This window comes from Notolepis coatsorum (genome assembly GCF_963971535.1).
Source record: "Notolepis coatsorum genome assembly, chromosome: 5".
Classification (NCBI taxonomy): domain Eukaryota; kingdom Metazoa; phylum Chordata; class Actinopteri; order Aulopiformes; family Paralepididae; genus Notolepis; species Notolepis coatsorum.
In genome coordinates this window covers 58,103,649-58,123,209 of record NC_140169.1, presented here as the reverse complement: position 1 = coordinate 58,123,209, position 19,561 = coordinate 58,103,649, and positions in this window count along the sequence as shown.

Below are 19,561 nucleotides of genomic sequence, written 5' to 3'. Positions count from 1 at the left end.
TGTATCGCCTCCATTGTTATGAATGAGAGAACCCACACGGCAGGGGATTTTGAAGCGACGGTCGGCAAGCTATTTCTGTCGCCTCGCTAAATATCGCCTCAATCCTATTTTTTGAGGCGACGGCACACGGACAATGAGGAAATAACATGACTTCTACAGTAGAAGTAGTGCATAAGTTCTACTGGTTTTGATTGATTGATTGAAAAGTTTATTAACAGATTGCAGAATGGATACAGTACAGTTCAATACATACAATTGTTAAGGGGATGCAGACCTGAGAAAGACTTTCGTCTTGTTTACATCAGGGTCCCCCATTTTCAATTCATCATAACATATATGACATACAGATAGACAGTACTGCTACATCTATACATTTATGGTGTATCATTTGTACACATTTAATGTATCAATACATTCATTGATCAATAACCTACGTATTATTACCATGCTACTTATGTTCATTATTATTAACGGGAACAATTTAAATAAATAACGTTAGTTTGAGAAGCTATAGTGACCGCTTGTCATTAACTAATAAATGAACAATGCGCCACGATGCACCTACTAGTGTTTTAATACTCGGTAACAAAAGAAGTTGTGGGTGTTGACAGAGTTTAATGTCCAGGCTGCAGCTGATGTGGTTTGTAAGATTTATTGTCCAAAGAAATGATCGTTGAGAACAGAACAGCGTCTCCTGTGAAAAAACATCCTCTCAGCGGGTGCATGAATGAATGAATGAATGAAAACTTTATTTAACAGATTGCAGAATGGGTACAATACAGTACGGCTCAATACATACAATTGTTAAGGGGATGCAGACCTGAGAAAGACGTTTGTCTTGTTTCCATCAGGGTCCCCCATTTTCAATTCATATAGACATATATGACATACATGACATACAGATAGTCAGTACTGCTACATCTATACATTTATGACATACCAGATTTGCAAATACAGTACTGTTTGTGATACAGAAGGAGTCAAGAAAAGGGAGTATATACATTTGACATAATGTATATAATGTATATGTAATGTATATATATAAAGTAAATAACATTACTTGTCCAATCGATGGTAATGAACGTATTGTAGTGATCAGTCATGCAGTAATGTCAGGAAGAATGAGGAGAGGTTGTATTCGTATATATATGGTGGTTTAATTCCAGCTCAATATGGGTTTTACAGGTTAATATTCCCTCGTAAAGCACAACACAGCTACGCTCGCTTCACAACAAACTAACATCCGGTCCGTCCTCCTATATCTCCCTCCGGGGGGAACAAGTAACCACACCCCCAGCTAGACAGAGAGACAGGTGTGGGGGGCCAGGCGATTGTCATTGAGCGACAGACAATCGCATCGCCAGGCGACGTCGGTCGCCCGCCGTGTGCAGACCACTTTAGTAACACTGAACGTGCTCCTTCTATCAGGGACACACAACGTACAGGATGTCTACAGGTATCAGCAAATCTTTTTTTTTTTTTTTTTTTTTTTTTTACAGTTTTTCTTTATTTTTCCTTTTTAACATGAAACAAGACAATACAATACAATAACAATACTAATAAACAAGACATCACAGGACAATAACAGTAATAATAATAATAATAATAATAATAATAATAATAATAATAATAATAATAATAATAATAATAATAATAATAATAATAATAATAATAATAACGACAATGACAAGACCATCAGTTAAATCAGAATAATGAAAAATAAAATAGTCATGTATAAATTAAATATATAAATTAATAAGAATATATATATACATATACATACACACATACATATATATACATGCATATACCCACATGTATGTACCATAAGGCGAGATTACTTGAGCACCCGTCATCTCCAGTATCGACAACCAAGGTCCCTACCCCGTGAGGACCCCAAATCCGGCGCCCCAGCGAGCCAGAGCATCATGCCTCTTTAACACTCCGACTCACCAAGACCTCGAATCAGGGGCCCCCACCAGTCCGAGACCGCGTCTTGTTTGCTTTTCTCATATTTTTATATTCAGAGTTAATGATATTGTTTACACTGTTAATTTTTTCTCATACGTATTTTTAAATAAACAATAATAAATAATAACAACAATGACAACAACAACATCATTGTTATACAACAGACAGGCCTCTTACGCGTCTGTTGTACAACTTCTTCCACTAGGGAAACCCACCTCCAAAAAATACACAACCGGGGATAGACATCCCAAGACCCCCGGCCCCCACCCCTCCCCCAACCAAACAGCAAAACCACCAATCGACACGGCCAGCGACAGCATGCGGATATATTCACATACCGCCACTAGCCGTATCAATCAACAGCCCCTCTGCTCAATCGAGAAAACAGCGGAGACCAAAGGTCCCGGAACATCCACCCCCGGCCGCGCTCCTCCAAGGTCAATCTCTCCAATGGAAGAAGCTGGGATATCTGATCTTGAAACATCTCAAAAGTGGGCGAAGAGTCATTTTTCCAAAACAGGAGAATACATTTCTTGGCAAAGTATGTTATAACAATCAGCAGTCTATATTTTTTTGGATCCATCTGGATCTCTGGTAATTCATTAAGTAAATAGGCACATGGAGACAAGTCAAATTCCGTTTCTAATACAGATTTTGTAAATAAATGAATACAATTCCAGAATCGTTTTAGTTTATCACAGTGCCAAAACATGTGTAGAAATGTTCCTTCGTTAGTTTTACATCTAGGACAGTTTATTGAATTATCTCTAGACATTTTATGCATTTTTATTGGAGTTAAATACAATTTATGGATACATTTAAAATTAGCTTCTTTGATTTTGTTACTTGTAAATGGAAAGTGTATTCTATCACAAATATTTAGCCATGTATTTTCTTCAAATTTCATGGTTAGGTCTGTCTCCCAGATCCTCAACAAAGGCAAAAAAGATGAGTGACATTCTTTGGAGAAGATGTCATAAAATTCACTAATTTTACCTTTAATTGTGGTCGATGACATTAGTATTTCTTCTATTTCATGTAATTCTAGTCTTAGTTTATTTTCTCTTCTCAGTATGTGTATAATGTTTCTCATTTGTAAATATTTAAAGAAATCAGTATTTGGGATGGCATATTCTGTTCTTAAATCCATAAATGATTTTAACTGCATATTTGTATGAAACAGGTCTTTGAATTGACTTATCCCCAACTGAGCCCATTTGAGTATATTAATTGATCTTAGATGTTTATCTAGATCAGGATTGTGATAGATAGGAGAGTATATGGAGGTACAATTGGTGATACCCAGTTTTTTTGAGCAGTCCTTCCAAGCACATAGTGTGTTAAAAACAGTGAAGCAATTACCTATGTTTCTTATCTTTTTAAATTGTTTTATAAATATGAGAGAGTCCAATGGTAACGGGTCAACAAATTTAGCTTCTAACTGAAACCACTGTGAGTCCCGTCTTCCCAACGACCATGACAGTACATTTCTTAATTGGGCTGACCAAAAATAATGTTGGAGGTTGGGGAGACCGAGACCTCCCATGGATTCTGGTTTCATACGTGTCATTAACTTTATCCTAGGCATTTTGTTGCACCAAATACATTTTGAGATGGGTCTATTCATAGATTTGAAAAATTCTGTAGATAAGTAACATGGTAACATTTGAAAAAGGAAATTTAGTCTTGGAAGGACGTTCATTCTTATTACATTTATTCTTCCCAGCAGAGATAATGGGAGCGTGGACCATATACACAAATCAGTTTTTATCTTTTCTATAAGAGGACAATAGTTTTCCCTGTACAAGTTCTCTAGTTGCGGTGTAATGTTTATTCCCAAATATTTAAACCCTTCTGGAGACCAATTAAAAGGATATGTTTTATACATCGTTTCGGTTGGGGTCATATGCAGGAGACAAGCATTTGATTTATTAAAGTTTAACTTATATCCAGAGTATTTTCCAAATTGTTCTATTTCGTTATATAAGTGTGATAAGGACTGTTCTGGGTCTTTTATGTATAAAATAATGTCATCTGCGTATAAGGATATTTTATGTTCCTCCTTATTCATTTTCAGTCCTTTAATGTGAATATTGTCTCGTACACATGACGCCAGCAATTCAATCACCATCGCGACGAGTGAACTCGACAGTGGGCATCCTTGTCTTGTCCCTCTCGTTAGTGTAAAAAAATCAGAGGAAGCTCCATTGGTAATGACAGCTGCTTTAGGATTTTTATAGATTGCTTTAATCCAAGCGATAAAGTTTGGTCCCATATTAAGCTCGTCAAGTATAGAAAAAAGAAAGTTCCATTCAACCCTATCGAAGGCCTTCTCTGCGTCCAGTGATAGGAGCAGAGAAGGGCTCCGACTGGTGTCCAAATGGTTTATTACATTTAAAAGTCTCCTTATATTGTCAGCAGAATATCTCCCTTTTATGAAACCTGATTGGTCTGGATTAATCAATTTAGGCAAAATATCTTCTAGTCTTTTTGCTAATAATTTGGTTATAATCTTGTAATCGTGATCTAAAAGACTAATAGGTCTATATGATGAACAATTTAAAGGATCTTTGCCACTTTTGTGCAATACTGTGATATGTGCTAGGTTCATTGATTGAGGGAGTATTCTATTGTGACAGAAATTATACATCATTGCCATAAAAATGGGATGAAGTTCAGTCCAAAATTCTTTATAAAATTCAGCAGAAAAACCATCTGGTCCTGGGCTTTTATTTATGGGCATTAACTTAATTGTGGCCAGAACCTCTTCTTTTGTAAATGATGAGTTAAGGTATTGCTGGTCTAATTCAGACAATTTTGACAATTTCTTATTTTGTAAGTACTGGTCCAGTTGTTCTTGTGAATGAGAACTTTGAGATTTGTAAAGTGTATTGTAGAATTCAAAGAAAGCTTGATTAATCTCTTTAGGTTGATATGTTATATTATCATTGAGATTAATTGCTTTAATAGTTCTTTCAGTTTGTTCTTTCTTTAATTGATGGGCCAGTAATTTACTTGGTTTATTGCCAAATTCGTAATGCTTTTGTCTAACGTAATTCATTTTTGTTGTAATTTCGTTTGAAATATTAAGGTTTAATTTGGCCCTTGCCACAATTAATTGTCTCCAATTGTCCTCTGTAGACGCTGTCTTATGAAGTGCTTCACATCTTATTACTTCTCTCTCAAGTTCTTGTGCTTGTGCTCTTTTTACTCGCTTTTTAAATGAACCATATGAAATTATTAGTCCTCTTAAAGTGGCTTTTGCAGCCTCCCAGATAATGTTAGGGTCAATGAGGGGGTCATTATTTTCCTTTATGTAGTTTGTAATCCATGTTCGCGTTTTTACTTTAAATTCTTCATCTTGGAGTAATGAATTATCAAATTTCCATTGTTTGGTGAACGAGTTGTTCCTATTAAACTGAATAGTCATGCATATTCTGGCATGATCTGATAAAATGATTGGGCTAATTTCACATTCCTTTATCATGTATATATATTTTGAGTAAATAAAAGGCATAGTCTATTCTACTATACGAGTTATGTACATTTGAGAAGAAGCTGTAGTCTTTAATGCCTGGATGTAATTCACGCCAGACATCAATTAGGCCACTTTCTGCACATAACCCTTGAAGAACTTTTTTTTTTTTGATCAAATTTTTTTATTGACATTCTCACGAAACAAGACAACACATTAACCACAATCACAATACATAGAACTTCACAAGAAAATAACAAAAACAATAATAATAATGACTAACAATTATACAGACAAAAGAAAAGAAACCAGAGTTCAACCTACTAAATTAATTCCAAGGGGTACTATCTAATAAATGGTCTTTCCCAGTGTTCAGTCCCGATTCCCGGCCGTGTGACCCCATATTAATAAAACGTACATCTCCAACCCACCACAAGGACCATTTTTTGGGGGAACACGACCTGAAACCAGAGCAATGAACCTTCATGAAAAAACAAAAACCTGTAGGTGTTCCATAGACTCACAGAGACCGTGTAAAAGTGGCCAAACAGTGAAGAACTAGTTAAATAGCTGCCCCCCCATAATATCCCCAGCTAAACTCAAGATGACAAGACAAGGGACAAGACAGACAAAAACACTTCCTCCTCCCCCTCCCAAGAGACCGCCGGACTCACCCGAACACGCACCCCGACCCCGCTCAGCCGCACACTGCGGTCTTTACCTTCTCAGCTGCTGCGAACCACAGGTCAATTCCAGCCTGCCCCACCCCAATCACCCGGGCTGTGGATATCTCAAGATAAATCACATCCAATAGAGTTAGGGACCAGTTAATCATTGTAAGCTTCTCAGGCTCCTTCCATCTCATTGCTATTAGCTTCTTCGCTGCTGTGACGCCCGCTAGGACAACCCTTTTCAGTTGTACGGACGCGGGTAGTGTCGTTATATCGTTCAGGAGTAGCGTAACAGCTGAGAATGGGATAGTTAAGCCACACAGATCTGAAAGTTTGTCCGTTATTGACCTCCAGAAGCGGGCCACTGGTGGGCAATCCCAATACATATGCATATAAGTGCCAGTGGCCTTTTGAGAGCACAAAGTGCACCGAGAGTCGGTTATCAGTCCCATAGCAAATAGCTTCCTAGGTGTAAGATAGGTCCTATGAATATAATTAAAATTAATTTGCTGGTGATTGGGGTTGCGGGAAGATAATGCCACATTTGCCCAAACATCATCCCAGTCAAACTCGGGGTCCAACTCCGGGATATCCACACGCCAGATTGTATCCAATGATAAATTTTTATACGTGGATTGAATTAAGAGCGCATAAAAGTCGGAGACAAACCCTCTGGATGTCGTCCTGTCCACTATGAGCCTGAGGAAGGGGTGTGGGTGCAAGGCTTGAGCCCACGGTACGCCATGCGCCCTCAGTGCTGACCTTAGTTGAAGGTAAAGAAAGAAGGACTCGCCGGGAAGATCATAAAATTCTCTTAAGTCCTGAAACGCACGGAGGCCGTTCTTATCATAAATATCCTCCAGAGTATGCACTCCCCTCCTTTGCCATTGAGGAATATTAACCGGCTTGTGTCCAACAAGTAATTGCTGGTTATTAAAAATTGGAGAGTCCAGGTGCCAAGGGCATTTAACCCCACACGACCTCTGTACATTACGCCACGTTTGGATCACGTGAGTTATGATCGGTCCATACCTCAGCCGGCATTTCGCAATAGAGACAGTGGAGTACACTACATCCTGCAATCTTAGCGGAGACACCGCCGCCGCTTCTAAGGAGCGCCACGATACAGCCTCTACAGGGTCTAGCCAGCACATCAGAGGTCTCAGTGAAAAGGACCAGAAATAAAGTTTAAAATCAGGGATTGCGAGGCCCCCATCTTGTTTCCTACGTTGAGTAGTAGCCCTTTTGATTCTCGGGCGTTTGTTATTCCAGACAAACTTAGATACCATCGATTGTACCTTGCGCCAGTGGTCTATTGGAGGGGGCAGGGGGAGCATTGAGCTAATAAAATGTATCCTAGGCAGGATGTTCATTTTGATTATGGAAGCCCGGGCTTGTAAGGAGTTAGGAAGGGACGACCACCTGTCTAGATCCTGGCGTATTTTATCATAAGTACCCGTGAAGTTGTACTTAGTAGTTTGGTTCAGCGTGGGGAATATCTCTATGCCCAGGTATTTAAAATGTTCTACTATGGGGATATCAGCTGGTAGTCGTACCGCCTTGGCCAGTTCATTAAGAGGTAGGCAGGCTGATTTGTTCCAGTTAATCTTAAAACCTGACAATTTACCAAAGTCGTCGATTATCCTCAATAATTTTGTGGCCGAGCGGGAGGGGTCGTCCATGAAAATCAGCAGGTCATCCGCATAGAGAGCAATTTTGTGTGGAGTATTGTTGACCATTATGGGGACGATGTCCTCCGATTGCCTAATAAATTGGGCCAAAGGTTCGAGGGAAAGCGCGAACAGTCCCGGGCTCAGAGGGCAACCCTGTCTAGAAGATCTGGAGACTGGAAAGAGTGTGGAACAGTTTTTGCCTGTCAGTATCATCGCAGACGGCGAGGCATACAGGACTTTAATCATATGAATAAAACTCTTTCCAAGACCCATGACCTCAAGTACCTTCCACAGGTATGACCACTCAAGTCTGTCAAACGCCTTCATGGCATCCAAAGACAGAACTGTGGATGGAGTTGTATTGTCTTTACTGTTATCGATTACATGCAACAGCCTCCTAAGATTATCTGCAGCCAGACGCCCCGGGATAAAACCAGTTTGATCGCAGTGTACCAATACAGGCATAAATCTCTGCAGGCGACGGGCCAGCACCTTGGCAAACACCTTTAAATCGGCCCCGAGAAGACTCAAGGGTCTATAGCTACCACAATCATTGGGATCTTTGTCCTTTTTGAGAAGTAAAGAAATCAACGCCATATTGACATCTCTTGAGAACTCCCCTTGTTCGATAGCGTAATTGATCATATCGAGCATCAATGGACCCAGTTGGTCCCAGAAAGCTAAATACACTTCGGGTGGAATACCATCCCAGCCTGGCGCCTTACCCCTCTGCATTTCAACAATAGTCTCCCTCAATTCTACGAGAGTAATCGGTCTCCCCAGTTCCTTGGCCTCTTCCTCAGAAATGTGGGGTATCTCAAGCCCGCCGATGAACGATTCAAATCTAGAGTCATCCAGATTACCCTCTGAGCTATATAACTGTGAGTAAAACTCTTTAAAAGTGTCATTGATCTTTTTCGAATCAGTAGTGACTGCACCCTGGCTCGTCCTAATCGAGGGGATATCTGAGAAATGATCATTTGAGCGTATTTTCATTGCCAATAGATGGCTAGGTCTGGAGCCGTGAAAATAGTAATTTTGTCTTGTCCTATGTATCAAAAACTCAGACTGTTGTTTAAGTATGGAGTTTATTTCTTTTTTGACTATCTTACGTTGTGTGTTTAGTCGTTCATTATAGTCAGTTTGCAAGGATGCGTATAGGTCCGCATATAATGATTCCAGTCCTTCTAGCTTTTTTGACCGGGATTTTCGCAAATTGGAGGCAAATAGTGTGACATGACCCCTGATGAATCCTTTCAATGCGTTCCACAGGACCCTAGGGTCTTCTACTGTGCCAACGTTGATCTGCAAAAATTCTGCTAGTTTACTCCTGAACTCAGAACAGAAGTCATCGTTCTTTAGCAAGGTCGAATTAAAACGCCATCTGGGAGCTCTTGCGGAGAGCCTGCCAAAGGTTGCCGTAAGGAAAATCCCCTTGTGGTCTGAGAGAGCCAAGGGAACCAATGAGACATCGAAACTATCAAACATATTAGGGGACGCGAATGCATAGTCAATTCGAGAGAAGCTTTTGTGTCTGGCTGACAGGTGAGAGTAATCTCTGAGGGTGGGGTTGCATAAGCGCCAGAGGTCTGAGAGCCCCGTGTCTTTGGCCCACATCCTGAGGGCCTTAGAGGCCCGTTTCTGGTCGCTCGTTTCAGAGGGCCCAGACCTATCCATCTCTGCATCCCAGCACGCATTAAAATCGCCACCCACAATGAGAGCGTATCCATTAAGTTCCAACATATTCTTCGTGATTGTATTATAGAACGCTGAATCAAATGTGTTAGGAGCATACAATGCTATTATAGCCATCTTCCTATGCAAGAATTCAACTTTTGCTATAGTAATCCTTCCCTCCGTGTCCGACCATACATCCAAGATTTTGATATCAAGGTTACGTCTTGTAACTATGACTACTCCTTTCGTCTTATCATCGGCTGAGGATGCGGAGATAACGTGATATTGCCGATTTGCCAGTCTTGACACGTCACCTACCATTAAATGCGTCTCACTAAGGAGAGCAAGGTCAATATTTCTCCTCTTCAATAGCCAAAGGACACTGGCACGCTTGTGTGGGGCGTTAAGCCCTCCTGCGTTCCAAATTAAAATATTCAATTTAGCCATGGTCGAGCTTGTATAAGTGCGTAGAGAACATACCCGTGCAGCCAGGCTGAGTACAGAGGTGCCGATCCCGGCGGGCCCGGACGGTCAATCCCAGGAGTTCAGAGGAGGAACACTTACACATATATAAGACAACAGTACATAGAACACATAAAAATACCACCCCAGCTACAGCCCCCCCCCCTTCTACTCTAAACCCTAACCCACCCGTCCTACTATAAGTTCCTCTATACCCACTCTCCAATCCCCACCCTATGCCCCACCCACTGAGGATGGTCATCTTCCTATCACTTCCCACTAGAGACATGGATCAATAAGACGCTTCCCACTCCCACCCCCCTCTAGTTAAACCCCTGAGTAAACCCCCACTAGTCCAATAAACACAAATAATAATAAAAATTAAATTCAATAAAGATATCGGTCGAAAACCACCTGAGCACTGGCCCTAACATAAGACAACCATAATGGTAAAAATAGCCATTATTAAATAATAACTCCACATCAACCTGCAACCATCTATTTCCGAATCTGCGCTTCAACGTCGCAATGTTATGGCCCAAATGGGTACAGGAAAATTCAAAACAAAATTAAATTAAAGCATCCCAGCCGATAGTCTAAGGCAGGATCGGGTCACAGGTTAATTGTGCAAAATTGTGTGAACAATGTCAATTAAACAATGACAAAAATAAGAAAGGGAAAAAAGGGGTTATGGTTAAAGTGCACCCCTGAAGCAGTCCCTCTGATCAGGCACAACGGCTGACATGACATAACCTATGTAAGAATCGACAATAATAGGAAAAGGAAAAAGAGGGTTATGGCTAAAGTGCAAGCAAAGTTAAACTTGACCCAGCCTGTTATCACATATTTATGTATATTCGTTCGAGAGCCAACATGAACCTTGGCCCTAACATACCCTTGAAGAACTTTTGAGGATTTGGACTCGCTATGGTTAGTTTGACTAGACTTATCCAATGCTGTCATTGTCAGATTAAAATCTCCCGCCATCACTCCAAAACCTTTACAGTTTATTGAACAGCAACACCATGTCAGACATAAATGTGGGTTCATCGGCATTGGGGGCATAAATGTTCCAAAAAGTAATGGATGTTCCCCAAATGCAGCCTGACACCAAGACAAACCGTCCGTTTGGGTCTGTAATTGTTTTTTCTACTGTAAATGGTATTGTTTTGTTAATCAAAATAGCCGTTCCCCTGCTATGACTTTTATATGATGAGAAATAGACCTGACCTACCCATTCTCTTTTTAACTTTGCGTGTCTGACAAATATGTTTCTTGTAAAAAAGCCAAATCTACTTTGTTTTCTTTTAGAAGGGATAACATTTTTTTCCTTTTAATAGGATTTCCCAATTATATCTGACATGGTAGTTGGTGCAATCTTTGAGGAGTATCTATGACTGTATACATTTGCCTCGAAAATATTGCCATTGCTTTTATTAATAAACATGACCAAAAAACAAAAACATAGAACACAAAACATACATAGAATACGGTACACATACATAGAATAAAAAACATACATGAAATACATCAACCCACCCCAGCCATGGTTTTCTGAACCACGACATTTACCCCCTTACTCCTAGTAGGGCAAGTAGGCCATAGAGAAACAATAATGGAAAAAACAAAATAACTGAAAAAGAATTAAATCTTTCTTATATTGGCCCCTGGAGCTCTTGTCTTCAGTGTAATAACTTCCTTTTATTTATTTGTATTTCTCTTTACACCCCCTCCCCTCTTCACTTCCCCCCATGTTGTTAAATATGAGTTGGTCACCTGATATTACTGAATGGTGAGGGGTGTTTCTTATTAGGCAGACTTTTTTTTCTTCTTTTTTTTTCTTTTTATTATACTGCTGAGAGTTCTCCTCTCCACATACTTTTTACCATTCAGTCATTGTGACCTTCTAATGTTTGAGAGAAAAATATCAGTGCAAAACAGATGCATGTTAAATTCGTGCCATTCCTTGTACCCCCCTCCCTTCCTTTAGTCATGGTATCGTCCGTATGACGTCACACGTTGTTGCAGGAAGTACCGCTGCCAGACAGTAAATATACACGTTGAGGAGAAAAGAAAGAAAACAGCCGATCGCGACTGTATTGGCAAATCAATACCCCTTCCTCTGGGGTTTCAAAGTCAAGTGATTTGTCCGTATTATAACAGTCATAATGAGGGGGTGCAAACAAACAAAGAAAAAACGTAAATGTCATCTTCTTACCTCCACCATGGGTAACGGTTTACGAGGCAAACCTCAGTCCAGCTCGTCAGCGAATGATTCTGCCTCTTTTGGATCGTCAAACAGGACAATTTTGTTTTTATGGAGGATTCGAAGCCGGTGAGGGTATGCAAATCCTCGAAACATGCCCTTTTCGATGAATATCTTGGTCATCCGGTCGAATTCTCTGCGTCTTCGACGTACCTCTGTGGGCAGGTCCTGGCGAATGGTGAGTTTGGCTTCCCCCTCTGTGATTGTAGATTTCTTTGCTGCTTGTAGGATCAGCTCTTTGTCCCCGATTCATAAAAAGCAGATTAGGACTGGTCTGGGATATTTCCCAGCGTGTGGTTGTGATTGTGGTCGCGCTGGGCGAAACACTTGTTCCAGGTCGAGTGTTTTTTCCAATGAAAGCTTGAGCCAGTTGGGTAGTTTGTGCTGAATGTACTCAGGTAGAGTTTGGTCACCCTCCGATTTCTCTGGAAGCCCCAGCAAAACCAGATTTTTCCTCCTCCCTCTGTTTTCTAATTCATCCGTTTTCATCTCCATTGTTTTTAATGTCTTTTCGGCTCGGTGTAACTCTTGCTGGGTTGTTTGCAGGTTGTCTTCTAGTGTAGAAATCCTCTCTTCTGCTTCATCCAGGCGCTGCTTGTGTTTGTCGACTGCTTTGTTTGTTTTAGTCAGTCCTTCTTTAATCGCCGATACTTGGTTTGTCACCTTTTCCAGACGAGTATCGATACCGTCTAATCGGCCCAATATTGCAATGCGTTGAGATTTTAACTCTGACATAATTTCGACCAGAGTGGGGTCATTGTCTGTTTCAATTGTTTGGTCGTCGACATCTGGTTTGTTTCGCTGGCCTTTCCTTGTTGTTGCCATCTTGCAAATCACCACGCTTTATCAAAAGCCTTTACTTAATTTAAGTTGAAACAAAATTATTGAAATTGTCCTTGAGTGGAGGTAAGAATTGCAAATTTAATCACTGAGACAGTGTAGAGCTCTTAGTTCAGGCAGCCATCTTGTTTCCCAGCAGCCTCTTTTTATTGCCACAGTTTAATTAGAATTAAGGCCAATTTTGCAATAGAAATAAGCACCAAATGTGAAAATATAGACATCGGTATTTGTTGCGGCAGTAGACTGTCATAGACAGGTCGTGCCGAGGGGCTAAGTAGAGGAGTTCAAACAATTGACGCGCATCGTGAAATAACTCCGTTCCACGTCCAGGAAATACTTTTGAGGCTTTTATTCTTTCGCTTCATGAGACAAACAAAATACACTTAATTACATAGACTAATATTCTGATACTGATGCGTTCTAATGATACTATTGAGTTAATGTTCACGTTCCTATAACTATCTTTTTTTTTTATCCACTTTTTATCCCATTTTCTATATTTTCTCCCATCCCAATTTCGTATCATCCAATTCAACCCTCCCCTGTCACGAACGCCGTTTCTTGCCTCCCACAAGCCGGCTGCAATGTGGACTAAGTCATACATAGCACAAGTCCCCTCCGGTACTTGAGGTAACAGCAGTGGCATCTTTTCACCTGCGCAGCTCGATCTCTCAGTGGCGAGGAGTAACGCGTGGGAGGCTCACGCTGCCCCCGACACTTCCTGATTCTACTGCGCAGGCGCACCAACCGACCTGTAGGAGTCGCTGTCCACAACGCCAGATCCCCACCCATCAGTTTCCCACCCCCTAATACGGCCAATGTGTATTAGTATGAACGACCAGCTAAACTGAAAGCAATGTAGAGCACTGGGCTTGAACAGGCGAGCCCAGCGTCTCCGCATTCGTGGCGAGCGCCTTGCCCACTACGCCACGTAGCCGGCCCACGTTCCTATAACTATCTTGCGTGTATTGCGCTCTTGCGAGGCTTGCGTGTGGCTAGCGCTATTGCGTGCTTTCAATATTGTGGTCAAAAGAAATTATGCCCTCCTACTCTCACCCCCTCTCTCCGTAAACTGTCAACCCTGTGAAAAGGTGAATGAAACTCCATAAGAACACTCCCATTAGCGCCACACGCCCACCACCTAAAGTGACAGTACAACTAATAATAATACACCAATAGAAAATACTGAGACTTACGTTACGCCGCCTACAGTATTTATAATGTAATGAGTAAATAAAAATATTATTTGTTAAATAAACCAAATTCTTATGTGTTTCGCACAAACCTGATATTTTTCTCCCTGTGAAAGATTCTTCCTGTGTAGCTCCGCTCTCCTCCTCTGCCGTCTCCACCTTCACCTCAGCTCCTTCTGCACCTGGACGTTGAAGGTTGCAACTCTCTGCAGCACTCGAGGTGTCGGATGGGATCCCTACCGAAATAAAGTACAAGTTCCAATGTTCACCACTGCTGTATTTACCAGGGCTTGGCACAACGAGCACACGTATAATCCCCCATCAGATCGTCAACCAAAACGAATTTTCGATTTCCTGTGATAGAGAATACCTAAAAAGGGGAATTGTGACTTTAAAAAGGGTAAACATTTTTCTTTCCTTGTTGGAACTGTACATAAGTAGAAAAAAGCAGGAAGCCGGACCAGCACTCTTAAAATGTTCGAAACCTGAGAGTGCTGGTCCGGCTTCCTGCTTTTTTCCACTTATATCTTCGGGATTGCAGCACCCAGTGTCAACTATTGTGAGCGCGGTCTAAATTGACTTTCATGGAACTGTACATAGCCAGATAATATCTACATCCTGTTATCGGCAAAGCACACTTTTTTAGAACTGTATATAGTCATCTTGCTGTTATTTCTCATTTTCTCATTTCTCAAGCTCCATGCCATCAGGGACAACCCCTCCCACCCACTATACTGATAGAAGGAGCATGTTCAGTGCTAGACTAAGACTCCCAAGATGTAGCACTGAACGGCAAAGGAAGTCCTTCATTCCGACAGCCATCAGACTTTGTAATGCATCACTGTGCCTGTGTATATTATTATTATTGTTACTGTATTGTGTTGCGTCTTGTTTCATGTGGAAAAAGAAAAAGAACGAACAATTGTATCACAAAAAAAGGTATACCTTCCTGGACATTTACATTTTATTTTACTGTATATTGTCAGACTGTATATTTCAGAATTTTAGAATGTATATACATATTTTAGAATGTATATCTCTGACTGTATTTTTATTTTATTCTTATTCCTATTCTTATTTTTTACTTTTTACCAACTAAATGTTCATTGTGACTGTGAGCGATCTGTGGTGCTGAATTTCCCTCTGGATTAATAAAATACTTATATTCTATTCTATTCTAGTGACCCTGTTGTGCCAGGTGTCTTTATTTATTATGGATTTATTCCCAACTGTATTTGGACCGGGTCACATGCAGGAGGGTCTACCGGCTAGTGCAAGACAGTCCACTCTATTCCCTTTATAAAGAGTAATGAAACCCATGGCCATCTTGCTTATTTTCCACCTATCAGACTCTCCAAGAGTGTATGTGAAATTATACAATGGCATGCAAATTTCTTGATTCCCGATTGGCTGAAACAGTCAAGTTAGACGTTGTTATTTCATATAACACACTCCACGTGACCCCAGATCCCTCCCACAACCGAATTACTTTTTTTCTTTTTTTGAATGAGACTGAATGAATCCGCCATAGATAGACAAATGGAAGTATGAATATATTTTAAACGAATCCTCCAAAAAAGATACAGTCAACTGGAATATTTTAGTTCATTACACATATGTTGGATTATGTAATTGGTTTGTCATGACCCATTGTAACTGAGGGGTACAATTCCCTGACTGTATTGATAAGTATGGTATCATTAAACCACTACCGCTTTATGTACTTTAATTACTGGCCATACAGTACATGATATATAAATATGATGAACACTTCCCACAATGAATCGGTTCCACACAAAGTGGTAATTAAGTATTTATTGCAGCAAAAGGTACATAATATACTTCTCTATTTTACTTTGGATGCGCTTATAAGGCAAAGGAATGTGCGTAGGCAAATCAATAATGAATGTCCATTCTCTGGTTACGCAGGAGGTAATTATACAACCTGAATCTTAGGGAATTATATCTATGGTACACTAGTAATATATAGCGGGAGATACTGGAAGGGTCCCCCCGGTTGTAAGCCAGCAGGGGTAGAGGATCTGTCGGTAGTAGAGAGTCTGGTCAACGATGACTAAGGAGACTCCAAGTACAGGAGACGGTGCAATAGTCTCTTGATCCACAGACGAATACAGCTGTTCTCCGTAGACTGTAGCTCCACAGTGAAGAAAGCTAGCCGGCCTCAGGCTCTCTGAGGCGCAGACTCGACGTGGCTCCTCACAGGGTAAATCCCACACGTGTAGGCGTCTGCGATTCTCCGCTCCATAAATCACAGGACCAAAACAAATATAATCCAGCCGCAAAGGGCTATGTAGTCGTCGGGTAGATTAATCCAGTGTACATGTCCACACGGTTCTCGTCTAGGTCTCCTCGGGTGAAAGCGCCATGAAAGCAGCCCAGCCTGGATAAGCACTCTAGCTGGTACGAGGAAGCGTTGGTGATGCTGGTCACTGTAGAACTTTAGCCGCACGATACGCTATACACAAATAGACTATTACTGACTTAATAGAAATATGTCGCACTCGACGGTATAGCGCCAAACTCTGACAATTCAGTTATTAATTCGCACGCGGTCTCAATGCTCTTATTTGGGGCCAAACAGGCCATACTTCACCGCACGGAGTATCGTGGGTGAGGCTTCAACTTATTGGTAACTCTACTTCTGTATTCACCTGCGCCATATTTATATGCACGGCGAACAATCTAGTGCCAACCTCATTTCTGTCTCGTATCCCTGGGCAAGGCCGGGCATGTACAGACATGTCTTGACGGTGGCCTTGAACCTGACTCTGGAGGCATGGCCCTGGCGCCTGTGGACCGCTGTCCAATAGGAGAATGAAATATTATGGTCTGTACTAGGCTAAAGGGATATTCCGTGTATATGTACAAGGAATATACAAGGGATATCAAACGATATACAAATACTATGCAATATATATCAATCAATAAATATATATATTCGGTTTAATCTGATCCTTTGTAACAACCCATTGTGAAAGAAAAGAAAAATCGCTGACTTAAATAAAAAAAAAAAAATGGCCGTCACACGAAGCGATTTCACTGGATGTCCCGGACCAGGGAGCGAAATTAACTTTTTGACTCACCGGCCAGTGGCGGGTAGATGGGAAGAGTCTACCCGCCAAGCATATTTCTTACCTGCCAATATATATTTTATATATAAATTTTTTTTTAAATAAAATATATATTATATAATCATACTTGTAGTTGTATTATCTGCGAGACATCGCCACCACGCAATAAGTCAAAATGCTTGCTATCTGCAAACAGCTCCACTGTCTGTTTTGGCTGTGTTGCTCTTCTAGAAAAATAATCCTTTCAGGGTTGCCTATTGAAATACTGTACACTTTCCTACTGTACACTTTCCTGATTAATTGAAATGGGGGACCCTGATGTAAACAAGACGAAAGTCTTTCTCTGGTCTGCATCCCCTTAACAATTGTGTGTATTGAGCTGTACTGTATTGTACCCATTCTGCAATCTGTTAATACAGTTTTCAATCAATCAATCAATCACACCTCCAGTACAGAAACATTGTTTGAGTTTGCGTGTCAGGTAGACCGACAGTCGAGTCTGCCAATTACATCACATCGCTTGCACTCCGGTGCTGCAGCTGGACCCATTGCCCACCTCTGCTGTTGATAACGCTAGCCAAGTTATTATACACACAGATACACAGTGGGCCAGTGACTTTGGTGTAGGGGTGTAACAATGCATCGATCCTAAGGGGGAAATTCAACTGCATCGATTTGAAAATGTTAGAATAGATTATCGCAATTTTAATGTGTACACGTTATGTTATTGTCATGTCCGTTACAGCCAACACACCGACATACGCTACTGCATCAACGTTATGATTAACAAAGCAAGGCATTCGTTTTGTTGCATTAACGTTATATTACTATTGCTATCGATAAATCTAGGTGTTCTAAAATCTATTGCTATTGGTAAGAGAGACTATAATAAGTTGGTGTCTCGGAAAACGAGAGCCCTGATCGCGGAGTTTCAGGAAGTAAACAAGAAAAATGAGAGCTTCCGATTGGTCATTTGCTTTATTTCCCATGAAACCAGTCACTTCACTCTACTGTGATTGGACCGTTGGCTTGAGTGCAATGTGGGACTTGTAGTTTAACGATCTCGCAGCGGAGGAAAAAAAAGACGAGAGAGGCTATAATCTGTATTCACACAGCGTGCGCGTAATTGATTTTTACCGTTCGCATACAAATATTTTTAGGGGCCTGCTTATGAACTACACGTCTACACGCCACACGGCGGGCAGCCCTCTAAGTGTCATGCGCCAAAGGTAAAAACAGACCGCCCCTGGCGGGCGGCGGGCTTTAGTTTCGGTCCCTGTCCCGGACACAATGGAAGTATGGATATATTCGTAACGAATAATTAAAAAAAGATACAGTCAACTGGAATATGTTAGTTGTTTACACATATGTTGGATTATGTAATTGGTTTGTCATGACCCATTGTCAAAACAATAATAAATTGCGGGATTTATATGAAGTTTGGTTTGGTGTTGGATGGCATGCTTTGTAGCACCTCCCTCTGCTTCTAGACACGGAGGCACCTTTTTTTTCTTTTTTTTTTAGCAACTTTTTCTGTGGATGGTTTTGTGAATACATCTCCATTATGCTTCAATTACTCTGTGTTTATTGTATAGCAATAAGGTTGGGTGAATTCGGCCATTGTATAAAAGCATTACATCACTTGAAGTTGTGTGTTATACTCATTAGATCACGCCTAGGGGGGTCTAACGACCCTCCGCTACGCGTCAGGCCTAACAACCACCCCTAGGTGTGATCTAATGAGTATAACACACTCCTGTGCGTGATGTAATGCTTAAATACCTCACTTTGTTACTGTAAAAAGAAGAATCACAGATTAGGGCTTTAAAGAGATACAGCTGTGCTACAAGAGAGAATGAAGACAAGAAGAAGAAACGTACTGATGTCCTGGTGGTCTGCAGGCTCCTCCTGACGCCCAGTGGAAACACCCTGGTGGTCTGCAGGCTCCTCCTTCAGCCCAGTGGAAACACCCTGGTGGTCTGCAGGCTCCTCCTTCAGCCCAGTGGAAACACCCTGGTGGTCTGCAGGCTCCTCCTTCAGCCCAGTGGAAACACCCTGGTGGTCTGCAGGCTCCTCCTGACGCCCAGTGGAAACACCCTGGTGGTCTGCAGGCTCCTCCTTCAGCCCAGTGGAAACACCCTGGTGGTCTGCAGGCTCCTCCTTCAGCCCAGTGGAAACACCCTGGTGGTCTGCAGGCTCCTCCTTCAGCCCAGTGGAAACACCCTGGTGGTCTGCAGGCTC